Genomic DNA, 24478 nt, shown 5'->3' on the forward strand with positions numbered 1-24478 from the left:
GAAGTGTTCGTACGCTTCTCAACAACAGATTCGGTGACCGATGGATTGGCAGAGGCGGACCAATTCGATGGCCTCCGCGCTCTCCTGACCTCAACCCTCTTGACTTTCGTTTATAGGGGAATTTGAAAACTCTTGTCTACGCAACCCCGGTACCAAAAGTAGAGACTCTTCGTGCTCGTATTGTGGACGGCTGTGATACAATACGCCATTCTCCAGGGCTGCATCAGCGCATCAGGGATTCCATGCGACGGAGGGTGGATGCATGTATCCTCGCTAACGGAAGACATTTTGAACATTTCTTGAAACAAAGTGTTTGAAGTCACGCTGGTACGTTCTGTTGCTGTGTGTTTCCAATCCATGATTAATGTGATTTGAAGAGAAGTAATAAAATGAGCTCTAACATGGAAAGTAAGCGTTTCCGGACACATGTCCACATAACATATTTTTTTTTCTTTGTGTGTGAGGAATGTTTCCAGAAAGTTTGGCCGTACCTTTTTGTAACACCCTGTAATCCAATGTCGATGGAGATGTATAGCTGGCGTGCATTGTTCAAAAATTTCACTTCAGTGGCGATCTGTTTCTTTCGGTTGGTATTTGTTTGTTATTCTCCTTTACGTTGAATAAGCTCGTAGCAAGGATATATTTGTTGATGGCACACTTTTCTGCAAGGGTAATAAAGAGAATCCACTTTTGAAATAAGGACAGACAGGGCTGGATTCAATCGTTATTCCACAAATACAAAATGACGTACACTTTTAGGTCCCGAACAGTACAGTGTAATCGACTGTAGCGAGACATCCGAACCCCTGGCACTCCCTCCCTCAGATTGCATCCCAGTGTTTCCCTCATAGTGTGCGGAGGTTGGGTCGTTTGGGGGAAGACACCAAACAGCAAGGGCATCGGTCTCATCGGATTAGGGTAAGACGGGAAACGAAGTGGGCCGTGTCCTTTTGCTTGGAGCGATTTATGGAAATCACGGAAAACCTAAATCAGGATGGCCAAACGCGGGATTGAACCGTCGTCCTCCCGAATGCGAGTCCAGTGTGCTAACCACTACGGCGGTCACAGAATGCCTCTTGATCGACATCGCTTTCTTCTTTTCATTATACACAGCCTCCAATTGTCGGCAAATGGAACAGATATGGTCTTTATGACGTCACAGTCAACTATGAGTTCCGGCACCAAACCAACCGAACCGTTGCGTAGCATCAGTCTCATTAACAAAGCTTCCAAGGAAAGAGTCGATTTCGAAGTGCGCTTTCTAGGAAGTCTGTTTTGCATCCTTCGGGCTGTGAGAAGAAGTTGATAAGTGAGGAGGTAGGTGAACACTGACTTTCCAATTATTCTGCAGTCGCAAGCACGGGATCAGGACCTTGAAGACAAATATTTTATCTTTTGTCTACGTATCAGTAGGTCAGATTTTTCCTCAAATCCCATCTTGTACACTATACTCTACATTTTTGATGAACTTCTGTATTTCCTGAGACGCTGATTTGCGTTGCTCATAGTCGAGATGATTTATCTGGAAAGGGTAGTAGTACAACTCACTGAACATGTGGAAAACGATTAGTTCTCACAACGTCAGCAGGTTTCGCAATTAGTTTGCTGTTACAAAGGAAATAATGTCGCTCTGGACTTTCTCTTAACCGGAATGGTGATCACCACTATTAATATACTTATCAAATCTCCAACATCCTTTAAATTCTTTGCTGATTAATTTGATTTGGAATGGTATAAATCATTTACGACAAATAATTAAATGTACAACGCCTACTGTATATCATGTAGCGTTTAGTAACTCCAGACTCTCCATAATTGTTGACGTGATACAATTATTTGTTTTCTCTTAACGATCCACCTGGTTTTTGTTCATTTTACTTGGTGTTTCAATCTAAAATACAGCATCACTTAATATTAACTTTTTTATGATTGTGATAAGAGCTGGTGTGTGTCACATACGGTGCCATGTACGGACTGAGACTGAATTGTTTATTTAGACCAAACCTACTTGTCAATAAGCCAGATTTCATTTGACTATTTTCGTCTCAGGAAACAATGTAACTACTAAAGACTGATTCTTTTACGTTTTCAGATGTTTTCGCGAGTGAAGTCGCTGTTCGGCTCGCCAGCTGAGAGCCAGGGGGGTCCCAGGCTGGTCGACGAGCCGCCAACACCTGCGCCTCTACGCCGCCTCCGGCCACCTCGGCCAAAGCCAAATGAGATGAGGGTGGAGTCCACCATCGCTGAGTGCGAAGAGGCCGCTGCTGATAAACCACAGATTCAGGCAATTCATGTAAGCAGCAGAGCGTACTTTGCTCGACATTCAACAATAATAACTGTTAGAGTGTTCCAAGAAAAAAGACAGAAATGAATTCCAATACTGTTCTACAGACACATTCACTGACATAACTTTCTCTTTCCACAGTTTGGTCCGAGACCGAGAATAGTGCATTTTGACTTGTCTGACGTTGAAGATGAAGAGGAGGGAGTCTCTGGCTCTTACTATACACCTGGAGTTCCTGTTCCACCTAGTCGGCTGCAAACCTTTGCCAACAGACCGCGCCGAAGGAAGATTATCCGAGAGCCACCATCGCAGGAAGTGCAGACTGCGATGGCACATCTAAGAGCTGAGATAAAAGCAATGGTACGTTAAGCATTTAGCTGTTAAAAACACTGTATTACGTTAAAAACACAAACGAAGTATTCTTATTAACGCTTGAAATAAATGTAAATGTAGGACTCATTTTAATCTACATATACATCCAAGCTCTGTAGACTACTTTCAATTGATGATGAGGGTTGACAAGGCATCTTGTAACCAAACGCGATAAATTGTTTGAGAATATGTGGGAACGAGAAAAGATCGTCATGAGATCGGTCGAAAAAAAAATTACGATATTTTACAAAACTTACATTAATTCATTTGGAAGAAACTTTTATGGAGTGGTGATATTTGTATACGAAGATTCAGTTAACTCGCTTTACACATCATACCTCTATATCTTTTATTAATAGCAAAAGTCGTAGTCATGCCACCGTTATAGACTTTTCTGAAGCCTGTAACATTTCAAGTGCTAGTTATAGGTTTGCTCAAGCAAGCAGCTAAATAAAAATTATTCTTATTGTTATTTTCAGGAGGACCCGCCACCTACAACATGGATTGGGCTTCTAGTGGAGACTCTAGTCGACCTGTATCGAAACAAGAGAGATTACCACCGGAACCATGGGTTGGCAGAGAGACCAGGGTTCGCCATTCGTATGAAGGGAAGATTCGCACCTGTTCGTGAGGCAGTGAGAAGAGTTCTGCATCTGAAGCAGAATGTGGACAAGAGACAACTGCCAGCGGGCATAGATTCAACTCTGCGCGTTTACTTTCTTCATTGTGAACACCCTGACCCTAACTACCCACCGATTATTCCATTAACACCACAGCTACTTGAAACAGCGCTGTGATGTGATTGTTGGAAGCCTGTCTGGTTTGGTTTGAAATAAAACACCTTAAAACCTGTTTAGTTGTGTTTTTATTGCACAGTTAGTTTAAAAAAATAACTAAACCTATTGTACTACTGTGAAAACGAAACTGGTCAGTACTGTAAACTCTGAAGTAACCTCCTTCGAAGGAAATAAATCAAATTTAACTGGCAGTAGATGAAGCTGAATTAAAGAAGTTGGCGCTGAAGATGACGTCAATAATTTTGTGATTGGAGCGGATCAGTTTACTGTGTTCAAACTTTCAAACTGATAGCAGGTTTAAATATGGTACAGACGTCTTTGTAGACCGCCTCCGGACAACCCAAAGAATTCAGATACTATAAGACAAGGAAGGAAAAGTACAAGTCGTGGTTAATAATAGTAGAATGAAAGAAATACTGACAGCGTACTTCTGATAGGCAGTTTTCAGATATGAAATGACTGCCTTAACGCAGAACGTCCTGGTTATTTAACATCTCAGTACGGAAAGCACTTATCTGGAACGTAGAACTCAGTATTACAGCTTGCGATTTGAAGTGTGTGGCAAAGGATATTCATAAGGAAGAATACGTACCGATCGTTTAGGTACAGGAAATTTTTTTGATGATAATTGAGGGAGATACGAGGAACATCTCTGAGAATGCTTGTTTGTCTAAGGTGAAGATTGTACCATTCCTTGAAGATTACAACAGGTATTGGATCCTCGCAAGTTGTTGAACCAACTGTGCCTGACCTGTATGTCCGTGACTGATGCATCGTACGACGCGTAGTCGAACAACATGAAACATGGGCTGTATCTGGATGTTTTCTTTAAGAGAATTCATGCACTACTAATTTCCAGAGGCAGTCTTCGAGACAGAACTCTGTCAGCTAATCACGATGAACTCCAGTACTTTCGGTAAATAGAAAATATTTCCGAGCAACGGAGCTACCATCTGACTATATACGCAGCTGCAGCACTTACGTGAAAAACTAAAATCGGTTTACTTGATACCACAAAATATAACATATTATTGAATTTTTGGCTACATACAAAAATTCTATTAAACATGAACAACTGGTATCACGAAAGAAAACTGTAAAATCAAAAAGTATTTCTTCAGGTGTGCTTGGCTAGTTGGAATAAGGAACCTAGCCAGACAAAATGTGTACAATATTAAACAGCTCTTCGACTGCTGTACTTCAGTGACAAAATTGGAAAAACGGAACGTAATGGTCTCTTCAGTTTAGAGGCTAAAAAAGGGTAATACTTCGCAGTTCACTTACCTATTGCAAAGGACACAAGTGAGACTGCCGCGAATCCACTAAAATATAGGAGAATTTCGATATTTATTTGACGTAGGAGTGTAAAGATTGAGGGCACCAGGAATTACTGATGGCCATTTCCGGTACGTTCCTAACTAAAACACTCCTATGAATACCAGTGGCTGATAATTAGTTTCTTAATCCCATAGTCTCTCATGAGAAAAGGGTGGCTGGTCTCCCCCTTAATCGCAAATGACAGCCAAAAGGATTTCACAGCCGTCAGGTTTGAATAAGTAAGACCACTTTCAAACAGTTTAGTTTTACTGGAAGTCTGATATAAATGCACTGCAGTTCAAGAGAATTTTGTGCTACAAAGTGCTACATATAAGACACGTGGCTAGCACAATCAACACTGGAACTACAATGCAAAGCAGCCTTCACAACGTTCATCAACATATTCCGAAAAGCAAAAATTATGCGCTACACAAGTACAAAATTCCAGTAAGAAAGCAAAGCCAATTACGAGGATTACTGGGCACCGAATGAATAAACCTGTTAAGGCAGACGACAGTCAGCTCTAAAAAGGCAGGATTAGTGAGTCACTTTATATTAATTTCTAATTATTTATTGTAAATCTTAATATATCCTAACAGTTCCTAAAAGCCATGGTAGAGCAAACGAAATATGAAAGCAGAACGATTACAGTACATAGACACAAATTACAGACTATAATAACAAATACAAATCTTTTGCTTACTACCAGTAATGCATTTGATTATAATAGTATTTCAAATGAAAGACTGAAATTACTTACTCACTTCAATATTCCACCCTCGATTAACATATGTAATAAGTTAATGACGAATACTTACTGGAAGACATATACATATAACTGTAACACTCATTAGAAACAGTGGAGAAAAGTAAGTGACTTCTTGTTAGAAGCCTTGACATCCATTTTGAAAATAATTTGTTGGCAACAGAACGGCTGCCTACTCTACCAAGGAATCAGTTTTTGTTAACAAAAGTGGTGTCCTAGTACTGTCAAACAAAAAAGAAAGTTATCCTTTTAGCATTTTCTGTTACCTTTCTAAAGCTTTTGCTTGTGTAGGTCAAGAAATTACTCTATGAAAACTACAGTGGTCTAATTCTACTTGCATGTACAGTATCATATCTTAATTACATGAAGAAGAGTGTCACAATATCAAATGATACGACAGCTATAAAACGAAATTCAGAGTGTGGAAGCATTCAGTTTCGTACCAGGCTAGATGCATTGCTTAGCTTCTCCTGATCTTGACCATAAATCATTTAACTAGGAGAAAAAAACTAGAAAAAACAAATTTTTCTGCAACAAAATAGTCAGTCTACGTCTACCAAGGGTATAGTTTATTAATCCGTTCATAGCATAGTACGAATAGTTACCACAGCGGAACGAAACCTCAGCTGTACGCTAGGCTGACAAAAGCCATGCCGTAGCTCCTAGTATAATTTCGAATCTAATAAGCCAGATGTAATGCAGCAACTCGATGTGGAATTGACTCAACAATATACTGGAACCCACTCCAGAATTATTGAGTCATGCTGCGTCTACAGACGTCTATTACTGCAGAGCTCTTTCCAGTACTGCATTTTGTTCGTCAACTGACTGCTCTGTTATGACCTGTAAATGTTCGATGGGACTTATTCTGGAAGATATGGGTGGTCAAATCTTTTGTGCCATTTGTCAAGAACGCTCATCAAAACAATCGTGAAACACTGTGTCCCAGTGGTATGGCATTGGTTTGTGTAAGCAGGCACATTGAATACATACATCTGCAGATCACTCACCATATGTTTTCTATAGTTTGTCATTCCCCCTCCTTGACTCATTGTCAGCACGTTTATATTTAGTGCACCAGAGTAGAATATCATGATTATGCGGGGGAAGAAATGACATCAGTCTGAAACCGCGCGACAGCTACGGTCGCAGGATCGAATCCTGCCTCGGGCATGGATGTCTGTGATGTCCTTAGGTTAGTTAGGTTTAAGTGGTTCTAAGTTCTAGGGGACTGATGACCTCAGATGTTATGTACCATAGTGCTCAGAGCCAGCAAAATGACAACACGCAAAAATCAGATCTGTAAAAGGAACTCAACCGTATCAGAAAACACTACTGTAGCGGCCATCACTGGACAGGTTGCATCCACACCAATTTCGAAGACTCTCTCGAGTGACAATGTTCGTGCATGTGACATTCACATGGTGACCACCCAAAATGTGGGGGCGTCCTTTAGCAAAACACAATTCACATGAAGCAGAATCTGCTGATGGTAACATTGCTGATCAGGGCCAGGAAATATCCTGAGAATCGTTACTGAATACCTCTCTGGGAAGTACCTAGAAGAAATACTTCTAAATCCCACTGAACTGGATTTGATGAGAAGGAGATGATCTCGCATCTATCAGGATGTCCACATTTAAATTGATACCAGTGACTATGAAGCAGTTGTAGTTTCAATGAGCACCAATGCACCAAGCCCAAGTAGAACAAACAGAAGTTGTTATACGTTTAGTAAACTAGATAAAGAGTCAGTGGCATTGTATACCAATGAGGAAGTAGAAATTTCAGCTCTCGGCAGAAGCATGTAGAAGTAGGCCTATTATCGCTCTATTTTAAAAGAATAACTGACATGCACTCGTTAGACATGTAGGTACTAGAGTAGCTCGTTACAGAGAGGACATCACATGGTATACGGTCACTACACACAAACATCTAAAGATACGGATACTACTCAATAACAAATATAAACCAAAGTACAGGGCTACAGACAGACAACGAATAGAACGAGTTTGGAGTTTGGTTGTCTAGAGCACAGGAGATCTTCAATGAGTAACATAGAAGTATATTATCGAAAAATCACTCAGAAGACCTGCTAAAATTGCGGTCGTATGTAAAGGCTGTTGGTGGCACGAAAGTTATTGATTGGGTGTGAGGGACGAGGTAGCGACTAATAATAAGTTTAGCAGACTAATAACAGAAATAATTAACACCTTTTCCAAACTGCCCTGGGCCATTCCCATCCACTTTAATTCTTCTACGACTGCAAAGATAAGACAATGACGTTTAAAAACAATTGAGATCGTTAACGTCAAAGCTATAGCTCTTGACGGAAAAGCTATCAGATCCAATTCCAATGACCTGGCTGAGTTAACTCTTCTATTAACCATAATCCAACGAAGAATTCTGAAAAAAAAAGAAAAAGAAAAGCAACTGTGTCACATGATAGAGTGAAAGCACAGGTCAGATGAGAGCACAACAGAACCACAATACCACTGCCCGAATCCTCCAAAGACTCCCATTGTTATGAAGTCTTAGAAAATATTCTGAGGTGAAATTTTAAAGGGTATATAGAACAGAATTAACGCTCTTCATGTCAACCAGCCCTGATTAGGTAACCAGCGATCACGTGAAACCAAAATCATCCTTATACGAGGCACTGAAAGTCATGGAAGTATGCACTCAACCATAAGAAGTATTACGAGACTTCCGAAATGCATTTGAATCACTACATCACGTATGTATCGCTCCCGTAGAGATCGAGAAGACACTGTTAATATAGTCTCATAAGGCACAGAGGCGTTTAATCAACCTTCTTGCGGCCTATAGGCAAATAGAACAATAAAAAGCCCCAAAACTTGATACTTTGACAAGACCCTATTCCGTGCAGTTCACAGTGTTTTGTAGAGTATAGATATACATGTTGATGGAGATGTACAGCTGGCGTGCATTATTCAAAAATTTCACTACAGTGGCGATCGGTTTCTTTCTGTTGGTATTTGTTTGTTATACTCCTTTACGTTGAATAAGCTCGTAGCAAGGATATATATGTAGATGGCACACTTTTCTGCAAAGGAAATAAAGAGAATCCACTTTTGAAATAAGGACAGACACGGTTGGATTCAATCGTTATTTCACAAATACAAAATGACGTACTCCTTTAGGTCCCGAACAGTCGAGTATAATCGACTCTAGCAAGACATTCCGAACCCCTGGCATTCCCTCCCCTCAGATCGCATCCCAGTGTTCCCCTCACAGACTGCGGGGGTTGGGTTGTTTGGGGGAAGACACCAAACTGCGAGGTCATCGGTCTCATCGGCTTAGGGTAAGTCGGGAAAGGAAGTAGGCCGTGTCCTTTCAATGGAACCATCCCAGCATTTGCTTGAAGCGATTTATGGAAATCACGGAAAACCTAAATCAGGATGGCCAAACGCGGGATTGAACCATTGTCCTCCCGAATGCGAGTCCAGTGTGCTAACCGCTACGGCGGTCACAGAATGCCTCTTGATCGTCATTGTCTTCTTCTTTTCATTATACACAGCCTCCGATTGTCAACAAATGTAACAGATTGTGCCTTCATGATGTCACTGTCAACAATGAGTTCCTGCACCAAACCAACCGAACCGTTGCGTAGCATCAGTCTGATTGACAAACCTTCAGAAGAAAGAGTCGATTTCGAAGTGCGCTTTCTAGGAGGTCTGTTTCGCATCCTTCGGGCTGTGAGAAGAAGTTGAGAAGAAGTGAGGAGGTAGGAGAACACTGACTTTCAAATTATTCTGCAGTCGCACGCACGGGATCAGTGTCTTGAAGACAAATATTTTGTCTTTTGTCTACGTATCAGTAGGTAGGGTTATTCCTCAATTACCATCTTGTACAGTATACTCTACATTTTTGTTTAACTTCTGGATTTCCTGAGCCGCTGAATTGCGTTGCTCATAGTCGAGATAATTAATCTGGAACGAGTAGTACTACTTACAGAACATGTGGAAAAGGATTACTTCTCACAACGTCAGTAGGGTTCGTAATTAGTTTGCTGATACAAAGGGAATAATGTCACTCAAGAATTTCTGTTAACCGGAATGGTGATCACCCCTATTACTATAATTATCAGGACTCCAACATCCCTTCCAATGTTTACTGTTTAAATTGAGTTTGCACAGTAGGAAGGCTTTACGACAAATAATTAATTCCACTATGCCTACTGTATATGATGTAGTGTATTACTAACATATTTAGTAACTCCTGGCGCTCAGTAACTGTTGGCTTGATACAAGTTTTTGTTTTCTTTTAACGATCCTTCAGGTTTTTGTTTAGTTTACTTGGTGTTTCAATCTAAAATACAGTATCACTTAATATTAATTGTTTTATGGTTGTGATAAGAGCTGGTGTGTGTCACCTACGGTGCCATGTACGTTCTGAGACTGAATTGTTTATTTAGACCAAACCTTTTTGTCCACAGGCCAGATCTCATTGACTATTTTCGTCTCAGGAAACAATGTAACTACTAAAGACTGCTTGTTTTACGTTTTCAGATGATTTCGCGAGTGAAGTAGCTGTTCGGCTCGCCAGCTGCCAGCCAGGGGGATCCCAGGCTGGTCGACGAGCCGCCAACACCTGCGCCTCTACGCCGCCTTCGGCCACCTCGTCCAAAGCCAAATGAGAGGAAGGTCGAGTCCACCACCACCGACTGCGAAGGGGCCGCTGCTGATAAACCACAGCTTCAGGCAATTCATGTAAGCAGCAGAGCGTACTTTGCACAACATTCAACAATAATAACTGTCAGAGTGTTCCAAGAAAAAAGACAGAAATGAATTCCAATACTGTTCTGCAGACACATTCACTGACAAAACTTTTTCTTTCCACAGTTTGGTCCGAGACCGAGAATTGTGCTTTTTGACTTGTCTGACGTTGAAGATGAAGAGGAGGGAGTCTCTGTATAAAATAAATAAAATAAAATAAAATAAAATATTAATTTAATTATTTGTATGATTGTCTCTCCTATGAGTCGTCAGGTTTTAATTATTCGGTATCAGACGCTTGACAATGGCTTTTTCGTAAAGGCAATGTTACTCGTAGTTGACCGTGAAATAAAACTGAAATAATCGGACTTCGTAATTAAATCGTTTCCAAAGACTGCTGCGGTAGGTGCGGACTCATAATCTAAATCTCAATATTACAATAATTTGCCAGCCATGCCAAAACGTCGTACAGAGGTGATTGTCTACTAAACAAAAAAATTGCACAGTTAGTTAAATCAGATATATTCAATGAATAAGCCTACAGTTCATAATCCTACTTACTTTTATAAATATAAATTCTTTTCAGAATCGAGTGCCTAGTATGGTTGCAACTCGCAGTAATTTTTTATAACATGAAATATGGCGGTGTGCCAGACAATAAACTAAAATACGTGCTTCTCGCACCACTTCAACCAGAGCTCTCCTTTCTTAATCAAACATACGAGTAACGTAATTGTGCTTTTGTTTTATCAGCGACACAGCGCTGCAGTTGTGTGCCATAGGCTTTATTTATTTGTCACTGATTATTTATTTAATTAATATCTCGCGTTTCCGAGGAAACTCACGCTCGGCATGCAAATGTGCCTTTATATCTGGCTCTTACTATCCTCCTGGAGTTTCTGTTCCACCTAGTCGGCTGCAAACCTTTGCCAACAGACCGCGCCGAAGGAAGATTATCCGAGAGCCACCATCGCAGGAAGTGCAAACTGCGATGGCACATCTAAGAGCAGAGATACAAGCAATGGTATGTTAATCATTTAGCTGTTAAAAGCACTGTATTACGTTAGAAACACAAACGTAGTATTCTTATTAACGCTTGAAATAAATGTAAATGTGGGACTCATTATAATCTACACATTCATCCAAGCTCTGTAGACTACTTTCAATTGGTGATGAGGTTTGACAAGCCATCTTGTAACCAAACGCGATATATTGTTTGAGAATATGTGGAAACGAGTAAAGATCGTACAGAGATTGGTCAAAAAAAATTAGGATATTTTACAAAACTTACATTAATTCATTTGGAAGAAACTTTTATGGCGTGGTAATATTATTAATACGAAGATTCGGTTAACTCGCTTTACACATTATAGCTTTATATCTTTTGTTACCAGCAAAAGTCGTAGTCATGCCACCGTTATAGATTATTTTGTAGCCTGTAATATTTCAAGTGCTAGATATAGGTTTGCTCAAGGAAGCAGCTAAATAAAAATAATTCTTTTTGTTATTTTCAGGAGAACCCGCCACCTACAACATGGATTGGGGTTATAGTGGGGACTCTAGTCGACCTGTATCGAAACAAGAGAGATTACCGCCGAAACCATGGGTTGGCAGAGAGACCAGGTTTCGTCATTCGAACGAAGGGGAGATTCGCACCTGTTCGTGAGGCAGTGAGAAGAGTTCTGTATCTGAAGAAGAATGTGGACAAGAGACAACTGCCGGCGGGCATAGATTCAACTCTGCGTGATTACTTTCTTCATTGTGAACACCCTGACCCTAATTACCCGCCGATTATTCCATTAACACCACAGCTACTTGAAACAGCGCTGTGATGTGATTTTTGGAAGCCTGTCTGGTTTGGCTTGAAATAAAACACCTTAAAAACTGTTTAGTTGTTTTTTTATTGCACATGTAACGTTTTAAAAAATTTCTGAACCTATTGTACTAGTGTGAAAACGAAACAGGTCAGTACTGTAAACCCTGAAGTAACCTTCATTGAAGGAAATAAATCAAATTTAACTGGCAGTAGCAGAAGCTGAATTAGAGAAGTTGGCGCTGAAGATGACGTCAAAATTTTGTGAATGGAGCAGATCGGTTTACTGTGTTCAAACTTTCAAACTCATAACAGCATTAAAAATGGTACAGACTTCTTTGTAGACCGCCTCTGGACAACCCAAAGAATTCAGATACAATAAGACAAGGACGAAAAATTACAAGTCACGGTTAATAATAGTAGACTGAAAGAAATACTGAGAGCGTACTTCTGGTAGGCAGTTTTCAGATATGAAATGACTGACTTAACGCAGAACGTCCTGGTTATTCAACATCTCAGTACGGAAAGCACTTATCTGGAACGTAGAACTCAGCATTACAGCTTGCGATATGAAGTGTGTGGCGAAGGATATTCATAAGGAAGAATACGTACTGATAATTTAGGAACAGGAAATTTTTTAGATGATAACCTTAACAGTGGAATTGAGGGAGATACCAGGAACATCTCTGAGAATGCCTCTTTGAAGTGGAATGTGGACAAGAGACCGCTGCCGACGGGCATAGATTCAACTCTGCGAGATTACTTTCTTCATTCTACTGTCCCCTCGATGATCTAACATCTGTCGAAATCCGCATTTCGGTATGTGTAAACGTTCACGAATTAAATAGGTTGTTTCGTCTTATGTGGACCACCCTGTGTGTCGGCCATTTACGACAGCGTCACAATGTCTACAAACTCTCTTAGGTGGGGCTGTTTGCCAGCTACATCACTAGGCCATAAGCAGCCCATTTTTCTCACAAAGTTGTTTGCTGAGGAAATAGTGAACTTCACGTTTCTTTCAACGTTAGTTGATGTTCCTGTCATAGTTGCATATTCCTTCTGTGTAAATGGTATGTATTTTTTAAATTACTTTGTTATTCAGTAATGTTTCAGCATAATTCAAAATACGTATGTAGATTTGCAAGGATTGTAAAAATATTTTTGCTACCCATTTGTCACAAGACCATGTGAAGTTGGGAAGAGCCCGAAACGCGTAATAAATTATAAATGGGTTCAGAAACATTCTGCGACTATAATTTTGCGACCAACCAGATATTGTAGAGAGGTTTTCATCTTAACAACAGTTTACGTTAATTTGCTGACTTCACAAACACAAGATGATGAGAGAGACAGTGGGTGAGGATACTGAATAGGTAGCTCGAACTCCTCGTCCAGGGCTTGAAGACCCGTGGGATGTGGATCGGTCTCCGTTTCGACTTCTGTGTTTCGGCGTCATGCGGTTGCAGTATGGAGGGACATGTACCAGCACACAGCTCTCCTGTTCTTTTGCCGATCTTCCAGACCATGGAGCCTACTTCTCATTCAAGTAGCTTCTCAACTGGCACCATGAGGCTGGCCGCATTCCGTACCGGTCCTCTCACCAAGCAAAAATACTTGGCAGTACCGGAAATCGAACCATGGTCTTCCACTAGACAGCTGCCTGCGTTGACCAGTCAGCTACAAAGGCGAACGATAATCTGGTAGTTATGGAGGAGTAAAACGGGGATGTAGAGGGATGGAATTGGAGAAGCAGTTACGGCGGACATGAGAAACTAGACAGGCTAGTTGAGTTCTGCTACAAACTGCACACAGTAATAGCGAGCACATAGTTCTAATATCAGAAGAGTGGTATGTATATTGGAAAATGCCTCGAGATACGGGATGATTTCAGCTTGATTACCTTATGGTCAAACAGAGATTCAGAAATCGGATAAAGGATTTTAGAGCATATCCGTTGCATATATGGACTCGGATAACAATTTAGTAACGATGAAGAGTAGAGTGAAGTTTAGGATAATCGTCAGAAGGAATTAGTGGGATACTGAGTTACTGAGGAATGTTGAAGTACGTTAGAAGTAGAATGTGCAATAATGGTCCAAATATGCAGTTCAGTTGAAGAGCAATAAATATCTCAAAAAAGGGCAATCGAAGAAGGCGGAAAATTGTTCAAATTGCTCTGAGCACTAAGGGACTCAACATCTGAGGTCATCAGTCCCCTAGAACTTAGAACTACTTAAACCTAACTAACCCAAGGACATCACACACGTGCATGGCCGAGGCCGGATTCGAAGCTGCGACCGTAGCGGTCGCACGGTTCCAGACTGAAACGGCTAGAACCGCTCGGCTACACGGAGAAAGTGGACAGATAAATATAGGTACAACGAAGGTAAGTGCAAAAAAGCCTTGGACAACTGAAGAAATAGCTGATCGACCAAAGAAGCAAGTACCGAAATATTCGGGGAAAATACTGGAATTCAGAGCTGTACGTCACTTAGGAACAAAATAAATTGAAAGTTCAGGAAAGGCATGTTGGCATGGCTACAGAAAAAGTGTGAAGAATCCGAAAACGAAACGGTCTTAAGAATGACTAATTCAAAGATTAGAAAAGGCAAGACAGAGTTCTGCGAAAACAAAAGCAACAGTGCTAATATTAAAAGCTTGATAAGAGTTCCTCCCTGGAACGCAGAGAGGGGGGGGGGGGGCGGGGGGGGGGCGACTTCTTTAGTGGCGTGATAGAGGAAGAAATGAGAATCATCGTGAAAGGCAGAAGGGATCCGGTATTGGGGTCGTAGTTGATCAGAAGACTTGCTATCAAATAAAGCTGAACGGACAGGCAATATTACTTGGGGATTTCTTCAATCACTGCAGTATGTGGGATCCAAACAACTATTCAAGATGGATTCTATGAGACTCGCTGTGCGCATCAACCTTTCGGAAAAATATCGTCAGTACAATACAGAACACAGCAAGGGACGGAAAATGCGAGCCCCCACTGCACAGTCATGGTTAATAATAGTAGACTGAAAGAAATACTGAGAGCGTACTTCTGGTAGGCAGTTTTCAGATATGAAATGACTGACTTAACGCAGAACGTCCTGGTTATTCAACATCTCAGTACGGAAAGCACTTATCTGGAACGTAGGACTCAGCATTACAGCTTGCGATATGAAGTGTGTGGCGAAGGATATTCATAAGGAAGAATACGTACTGATAATTTAGGAACAGGAAATTTTTTAGATGATAACCTTAACAGTGGAATTGAGGGAGATACCAGGAACATCTCTGAGAATGCCTCTTTGAAGTGGAATGTGGACAAGAGACCGCTGCCGACGGGCATAGATTCAACTCTGCGAGATTACTTTCTTCATTCTACTGTCCCCTCGATGATCTAACATCTGTCGAAATCCGCATTTCGGTATGTGTAAACGTTCACGAATTAAATAGGTTGTTTCGTCTTATGTGGACCACCCTGTGTGTCGGCCATTTACGACAGCGTCACAATGTCTACAAACTCTCTTAGGTGGGGCTGTTTGCCAGCTACATCACTAGGCCATAAGCAGCCCATTTTTGTCACAAAGTTGTTTGCTGAGGAAATAGTGAACTTCACGTTTCTTTCAACGTTAGTTGATGTTCCTGTCATAGTTGCATATTCCTTCTGTGTAAATGGTATGTATTTTTTAAATTACTTTGTTATTCAGTAATGTTTCAGCATAATTCAAAATACGTATGTAGATTTGCAAGGATTGTAAAAATATTTTTGCTACCCATTTGTCACAAGACCATGTGAAGTTGGGAAGAGCCCGAAACGCGTAATAAATTATAAATGGGTTCAGAAACATTCTGCGACTATTATTTTGCGACCAACCAGATATTGTAGAGAGGTTTTCATCTTAACAACAGTTTACGTTAACGTGCTGACTTCACAAACACAAGATGATGAGAGAGACAGTGGGTGAGGATACTGAATAGGTAGCTCGAACTCCTCGTCCAGGGCTTGAAGACCCGTGGGATGTGGATCGGTCTCCGTTTCGACTTCTGTGTTTCGGCGTCATGCGGTTGCAGTATGGAGGGACATGTACCAGCACACAGCTCTCCTGTTCTTTTGCCGATCTTCCAGACCATGGAGCCTACTTCTCATTCAAGTAGCTTCTCAACTGGCACCATGAGGCTGGCCGCATTCCGTACCGGTCCTCTCACCAAGCAAAAATACTTGGCAGTACCGGAAATCGAACCATGGTCTTCCACTAGACAGCTGCCTGCGTTGACCAGTCAGCTACAAAGGCGAACGATAATCTGGTAGTTATGGAGGAGTAAAACGGGGATGTAGAGGGATGGAATTGGAGAAGCAGTTACGGCGGACATGAGAAACTAGACAGGCTAGTTGAGTTCTGCTACAAACTGCACACAGTAATAGCGAGCACATAGTTCTAATATCAGAAGAGTGGTATGTATATTGGAAAATGCCTCGAGATACGGGATGATTTCAGCTTGATTACCTTATGGTCAAACAGAGATTCAGAAATCGGATAAAGGATTTTAGAGCATATCCGTTGCATATATGGACTCGGATAACAATTTAGTAACGATGAAGAGTAGAGTGAAGTTTAGGATAATCGTCAGAAGGAATTAGTGGGATACTGAGTTACTGAGGAATGTTGAAGTACGTTAGAAGTAGAATGTGCAATAATGGTCCAAATATGCAGTTCAGTTGAAGAGCAATAAATATCTCAAAAAAGGGCAATCGAAGAAGGCGGAAAATTGTTCAAATTGCTCTGAGCACTAAGGGACTCAACATCTGAGGTCATCAGTCCCCTAGAACTTAGAACTACTTAAACCTAACTAACCCAAGGACATCACACACGTGCATGGCCGAGGCCGAATTCGAAGCTGCGACCGTAGCGGTCGCACGGTTCCAGACTGAAACGGCTAGAACCGCTCGGCCACACGGAGAAAGTGGACAGATAAATATAGGTACAACGAAGGTAAGTGCAAAAAAGCCTTGGACAACTGAAGAAATAGCTGATCGACCAAAGAAGCAAGTACCGAAATATTCGGGGAAAATACTGGAATTCAGAGCTGTACGTCACTTAGGAACAAAATAAATTGAAAGTTCAGGAAAGGCATGTTGGCATGGCTACAGAAAAAGTGTGAAGAATCCGAAAACGAAACGGTCTTAAGAATGACTAATTCAAAGATTAGAAAAGGCAAGACAGAGTTCTGCGAAAACAAAAGCAACAGTGCTAATATTAAAAGCTTGATAAGAGTTCCTCCCTGGAACGCAGAGAGGGGGGGGGGCGGGGGGGGGGCGACTTCTTTAGTGGCGTGATAGAGGAAGAAATGAGAATCATCGTGAAAGGCAGAAGGGATCCGGTATTGGGGTCGTAGTTGATCAGAAGACTTGCTATCAAATAAAGCTGAACGGACAGGCAATATTACTTGGGGATTTCTTCAATCACTGCAGTATGTGGGATCCAAACAACTATTCAAGATGGATTCTATGAGACTCGCTGTGCGCATCAACCTTTCGGAAAAATATCGTCAGTACAATACAGAACACAGCAAGGGACGGAAAATGCGAGCCCCCACTGCACAGTCAGCTTAACAGCTCATGCACGCAAGTTTCTGACAAGAATAATAAGAAGAAGAATGGAAAAGGAAATTGAGCGCCTAGAACCTGATGATCATTTCGGCGTTCGGAAAAGTAAGAGCATGCCAAAGACAGTTTTGACATTGTAGTTGATAATGGCAGCCAGACTTAAGAAAAATCAAGACAAGTTCTTAGGATTTTGTGGACCTAGAAGAAGAGTTCGATAGTGTAAAATCTTGCGTCACGTGTAAAATTCTGAGGAAAGTAGAAATAAGCTATAGGGAAAGGCAAGTGAAGTATTCACAAGAAACAAGAGAGAACAATAAGAATGGAAGAGCAAGAACGGAGTGCTCGGATTAAAAATGGTGTAGGAAAGAGATACGTCCTTAGCCCCTACTGCTTATTCTATAAATGGATAAAGAATTGACAGAAAGAAAAGAAAGGTTCCAAAATGGAATTAAAATTCGGTGTGAAAAGACACCAATGATAAGATTCACTGATGACTTTACTAGGCTCATTGATGGTAAGGAGAATTACATGATCTTTTGAGTGGAATGAACAGCCATGGATGAATACAAAGTACAGATTGAAAGTAAAGACGAAAGTAATGAGGAGACTCAGAAATGAGATTAGTGATACAATTCGGATTTGGTGACGGCAAATGACGACAAAATAGAGGAAGGTAGGGAATTATATATCATGGAAGCAAAGATTGGCAACAAAACAGAAAAATATAGGAAATTCCATTACCATAGTATCGACATAACGTAACATACGAAGCGGAGATGATATAGAAAATAGACTAGCCCACGCAAAGAGCGCATTTCCGGCCAAGAGAGTCTACTAGTGTCAAAAATAGGTTTCATTTTGAGGAACAAAATTACTGAAACTCTACTTTTGGAGACTGCATCGTGCGCTAGTGTAAACAGGAAATGAAGGGAAATGAGGCTTCTGAGCCGTGGTACTACAGAAGAATGTTGAAAATTATGTTGACTGTTAAGGAATGAGGTGGTCCTTTGCAGAATTGGTGAAGAAAGGAACCTAGCTAACCACTGACAAGAAAGAAGGGACAGGGCGTAGGGCATGTATAGGAACTCAGGGAATAATTTTCTTCGTACTGGAGCAAGCTGTAGAGGGTAATAATCTTTGGGGTAGGCGGGGACTGGAATACATCCCACAAATTATGTTCTGAGGTGAAGATGTTTGTCACAAGAGAAAAATCGAGTCAGGAAAATGTTTTAAAAAGACCGAGCCATTTTATTTAGGTTCCTCGGGTTGTGAGTTACAATGCTGTGTCGAGTGAATTTCATTGCCTTGCGCAAAGGCAGGTGTGTATCTGTGGCCGAGAAACTATTAGGTAACTTTTTTTTCGAAGTGATAATAAAACAGTTGTGACTATCCCTCCTAGAGGCGGCTTCTTACATTGTGCCGTGAACACTGAGCGACCTTCCTACTATGGAACACAGCAGCCGCCGCGGTACGTTAGCGTTATGACGTACGGGAACTCCCCACCGGCTGCTTCATCTCTCGCCACGTTCGCAGCTGGGGTGCTACCCTGAAGGATGAGCTGGGCCGTGCTCATTCCACATTCTGCTCGCTTAGAATCTTAATCTCTTTTTCATTAAAACGGAATCGTGTTGTGATTGAATGCCCGGCCCGTGTGAGCTATGAGCCAATCTCGGCAGTGCAGTTCGTCGCCACCTCCCTCCTACACGGAAGCGAGCCTCTGGGGTGGATCAGGAACACGAAACGCATGTTCTGTTGGAGTTGTGGAGCAGTCTCTGATATGAGTGTTTTCACAAATTTGTCGAAAAAGTATTGTGTGCAATCGTTATTTCATTTATTGCTCAGGTGCAGCAGGACTTTTTATCCATGTTATGGTGGAGGGCGAGTAGCAGAGAGATCAGAAAATGTGAAAACTTCATATAAATTATGTAAAAACAAAAGATTTGATCAGGCGAACATCGTCAACTGTGGTAAATATTAATACAACAAAAAATATGTTTCAGTAGCCAGTAATTCCTCATTTATTTCAACTGAAGCGAATTTTTTATTCAATTAATATCTACAAAGAACCATCATTACATCATTTGGGTAGGACATATATAGTTTTGAGAATTCAGAAGTCAATCTTAAATGTCACTAAGTCAAACAACAAGGATCAGAACCTTAACGCAACTAACGTCTATAGCTGTGTGTGTGTGTGTGTGTGTGTGTGTGTGTGGTGTGTGTGTGTCTGTCTGTGTATGTGTGTGTTTGGAGCTTACGGGCGGTGAGATTTAGAAACAACATTTTTTAAAACTATTAAGAAAATTTACATTTGTTATATACGAAAAGCCATGTAAGTAGATCACGTGAACTTCTAATACATCTCAATAAACTATCTTAAGACTGCATTACAAGTCAGGTAGGTCGTTACGTTGTCTATTATTGAATCGATTATTAACAAGGCCTGAATATATGGCTGAAATATAATGTAAGCAAGCATGGGGTACACGTTAACCAAAAACCTGTCATTAATTCGGTTTAAGCATTTATAACAGTAGGCTTAAAAAACAAAACGCATTAAAGGTTGTGTATAAGGTAGGAAAGTGAACAGGCAATTGAATGTGAAAGTGCGACACATAAATTCAATATAAGACCACCACTTGAGTTCGTAGCTGATTGTCGATGTTCTGTCGATACTTTTGTTCCTTCGGAGGCCCGTTAGTTTTCTTCTAGTACTTTCATAGTTTTTCGGACAGGCTTCTGTTTTCACGGTGGCTTATATCAGACGTAGATTTTACGATTTCGTATCAAGTTCCCAGGTACTTTCATGCTTTAAATACGATTGCTATTCTCGGTTTTGTGAGCCAGCGGACTCTTCCGCTTAGACCCCTTTATGGCTTCGCAGACTGGATATGATGTGGCCCATATGGAGAAAAAGCATATTTCGACCTACCCACAAGAAGTGTGTGTGTGTGTGTGTGTGTGTGTGTGTGTGTGTGTGTGCGCGTGTGTGTTTCTGTCTGTGTGTGTGTGTGTGTATGTCTGTGCCTGTTTGGAGCTTGCGGGATGTCAACGTTGAGGTTATCAGCGTCCTGACGAATGTTAAAAGAAGTGAATGTGGATAAGATTACGAAAATGTTATCATGCAGCGAGGAGGAAACCTATGAAATAACACTGATGCACTAACTCCCATCTCACTGGCATTAACTACACAATAACCCTACCTCACACTTGTTAAGACAACGGGAAAAGGGAAAAGGTGCTAATACGAGGTGTTCGAACATCGGATTAAAACAGAAATGAATCAACACAGGAGCTAAAAGAAAGGCACAGGAAAATGTAATTGGTCGTTCACTTACAAAAAATATTTAAAAAATAATAACATGGGTGAGCCAACAACCCTGCTAACACCTTAAAAACAGCTTAAAATTTTCGGAAACGTGTTGAACGAATCACAAAACCTTAAAACTCTCCTGAATTATGGAACAGATCCGTCGGCAAATCCGCCGCTCCCCGCTGGTCGAAAACACAGTCTAATGAAATATGGCGCACAGAGAGCTGTACGCCACAAGTACCACACATCGGAGAATCCCGACGCCGCAGCGAGAAGCCCTGCGTCAGAGGTCTGTGGCCTGTGAGCAGACGGGCAAGGGGGACCTCATCGCCGGCCGCGGTGGCCGAGCGGTTCTAGGCGTTTCAGTCTGGAACCGCGTGACAGCTACGGTCGCAGATTCGAATCCGGCATCAGACAAGGATGTGTGTGATGTTCTTAGGTTAGTTAGGTTTAAGTAGTTCTAAGTTCTAGGGGACTGATGACCTCAGATGTTAAGTCCCATAGTGCTCAGAGCCATTTGAACTATCTGTTTAAGGACCTCAACCCTTCTTCGTACTGGAAGGATGTACGCCACGGCCGCGTAGTGTGCTTTACTAGATGCAGCTTGTTATCTGTCACATCCTACCAGTCATCGTCCCATGGCCCCATGACTCTGTATCTCAACAGAATGGTGACCACATGCATAGGGATGGAAAACCGAGTAAGCTGAGCATCGACACGCCTCCTTGGCTGCTTTATGAGGTGCATTCAAGTTCTAAGGCCTCCGATTTTTTTTCTCCGGACTGGAAAGAGATAGAAACATGCGCATTGTTTTAAAATGAGGCAGCGTTCATTGTCAATACGTCCCAGAGGTGGCAGCACCGTACGGCAGATGGAATTTTACCGTGAGCGGCGAGAATGAGAACTGTTTTAAATAAAATGGCGACGTTTTCCTTACTTGAACAGCGTGCAATCATTCGTTTTCTGAATTTGCGTGGTGTGAAACCCATTGAAACTCATCGACAGTTGAAGGAGACATGTGGTGATGGAGTTATGGATGTGTCGAAAGTGCGTTCGTGGGTGCGACAGTTTAATGAAGGCAAAACATCATGTGACAACAAACCGAAACAACCATGGGCTCGCACAGGCCGAATGACTGTTGAACAGATCGCCTCCAGAGTTGGCATTTCTGTGGGTTCTGTGCACACAATCCTGCACGACGACCTGAAAATGCGAAAAGTGTCATCCAGGTGGGTGCCACGAATGCTGACGGACGACCACATGGCTGCCCGTGTGGCCGAGGTCTGGCACAGTGGAGTGGTCGCTCTCTGGGTGCGCGGTGGAAGAGAGTTTAAGGGCGTTGGTTCCTGGCGGCCGCAGGAGTCGGACGCATAAGTAGCCTTCATTGCTGCAGAGTAATTCAATTTGCAGTTTCACTTGCCCGGCCACACGGACCAACACTTAGCTTCTTTTGCTCTCGCGCTTCCATCGGTCTACAAGCCAGAGTCTATCTACTGGGTGAACAGTATTTAAATCGACAAACTCTGGGAGGTTGTAGGGGACATCAAAACAAATATTTTTCCCTAACGTCATTTTTTCCCATGAGGAGTATTTAAACTGGTTGAGGAAGATTTCTCTGGCGGCAAATTAATTAAACCAACAAACACTTTTCCATTTTTTATGAGCAAGAGACAATACATTAACACAACCAAATTTGAATTACAATAGATTTTAAAAAATGCCTCCATTGACACATAAACAGAGGTTACACTGTCGGATCATGTTCTGTTTGACACGGACAAAAGCCCCGGGAGTAGCCAGAACTGTTTCTTTTGCTGCTACTATCCGGGCAACCAGATCCTCTTCTGATGCAACAGGGGTTGCGTAAATAAAGTTGTGCATCTCTCCCCACACAAAAAAGTCCAGAGGGGACATATCTTGGGATCGAGCAGGCCATGGTACAGGACCACCTCTGCCAATCCACGTGCCTGGGAACCGTCGGTCCAGGAATCGACGCAAACGACGACTGAAATGTGCCGGCGCCCCGACAAGTTGGAACAACATGCCTTGTTTTGTAGAGAGCGGGACGTCTTCCAGCAATTCTGGCAATGCTCTGGTGAGAAAATTGTAATAGTGCCTGCCGCTTAATGGCCTAGGTAGCAGATACGACCCTATTGAACACTCCCCAACAACACCGACCCACACATTAACGGAGAACCGCACTTGATGAGCGCTAGTAACTGTGGCTTGTGGGTTATCCTCACTCTAAACATGCGAACTGTGCATGTTGAAGACTCCATCAAGCCCGAACGTTGCTTCGTCGGTAAACAACACAGAGGATGGAAATGTAGGATGCATTTCACTCTGTTCCAGGTACGATTGCGAAAATTGTGCTCTGGTTGTGGACACACTGTACGTGAAATGGACTTAACAATTGATCTCGAAGTACTGTTCTTATATTCGTCTGATTTGTCCCCATGTTACGTGCAATTGCATGAGTGCTTGTTGAAGGATCCCGCTCCACATGCTGCAAGACAGCTTCCTCAAATTGCAGGGTTCTTACAATACGATGGCGTCCCTGTCCAAATAATCTGCTGAATGACCCGGACTGACTCAGACGTTGGTACACAGCAGCAAAGGTCGTATGATGCGGGATCCGGCGATTAGGATATTGTTGTTGATAAACCCGCTGGGAAGCTCGTCCGTTGTGGTACGCTACGTAGTACGCACCAACCATATCAGTGTAATCACTCCAGGTGTATCGCTCCATTAGTAAACAGAGACAATGTACTACTAAACTGGTGGACAACAGTTTCCTACAACAGAAGATCGTAATACGCCCTCTAACAACTGAAGGTCGTAATACGGCCTCTAACAACTGAAGAGTTTAATACGGCCTCCACCGGTTTAAATAATCCTCGTAGGAAAAAATGAAATTAGGGAAAAATATTTGTTTTGATGTCCCCTACAGCCTCCCAGAGTTTGTCGGTTTAAATTTTTTTCACCCTGTACATGCAGTGTTGCCGACAACGAGTAATTGTAATACTAAATTTTTAGGACGATATTTATCTATTAAACAGTCACACTCATTAGAATCCTCTCCCATAATCATTTCTGCAGGGGAAATATTGTCAATTAATTTAATGAGTAAGTTACATGAGAGGCTAGTCACTCCACGCGGGATTTGTATCAGAGTTATTATAAGACTGCGTTATACCCGTTGTGCAGATTTAATATAAAACCCAATCGGATGTGATTTGCGTAACATTGTGATTCCGTGCCCTAACTTGCATATCAGTTGAGGTTCCCAAGGTAGGAAACACGTATCTAGTTTCCGAAGATGAAACAAAATGTGCGCAGGAAAAATGTGAGAAAGTCGAAAAGAACATAGTCGTAGAAAGAATTTTGGCATGCAGAAACTGCAAAATAACTTCAATTAAAACTAAGAGTAAGGGATTCAGCGTTTTTATGATGTTAATGTAAAACAATAATGAACTGGTAG

Source organism: Schistocerca piceifrons, chromosome 1 (assembly GCF_021461385.2).
Source record: "Schistocerca piceifrons isolate TAMUIC-IGC-003096 chromosome 1, iqSchPice1.1, whole genome shotgun sequence".
NCBI lineage: Eukaryota > Metazoa > Arthropoda > Insecta > Orthoptera > Acrididae > Schistocerca > Schistocerca piceifrons.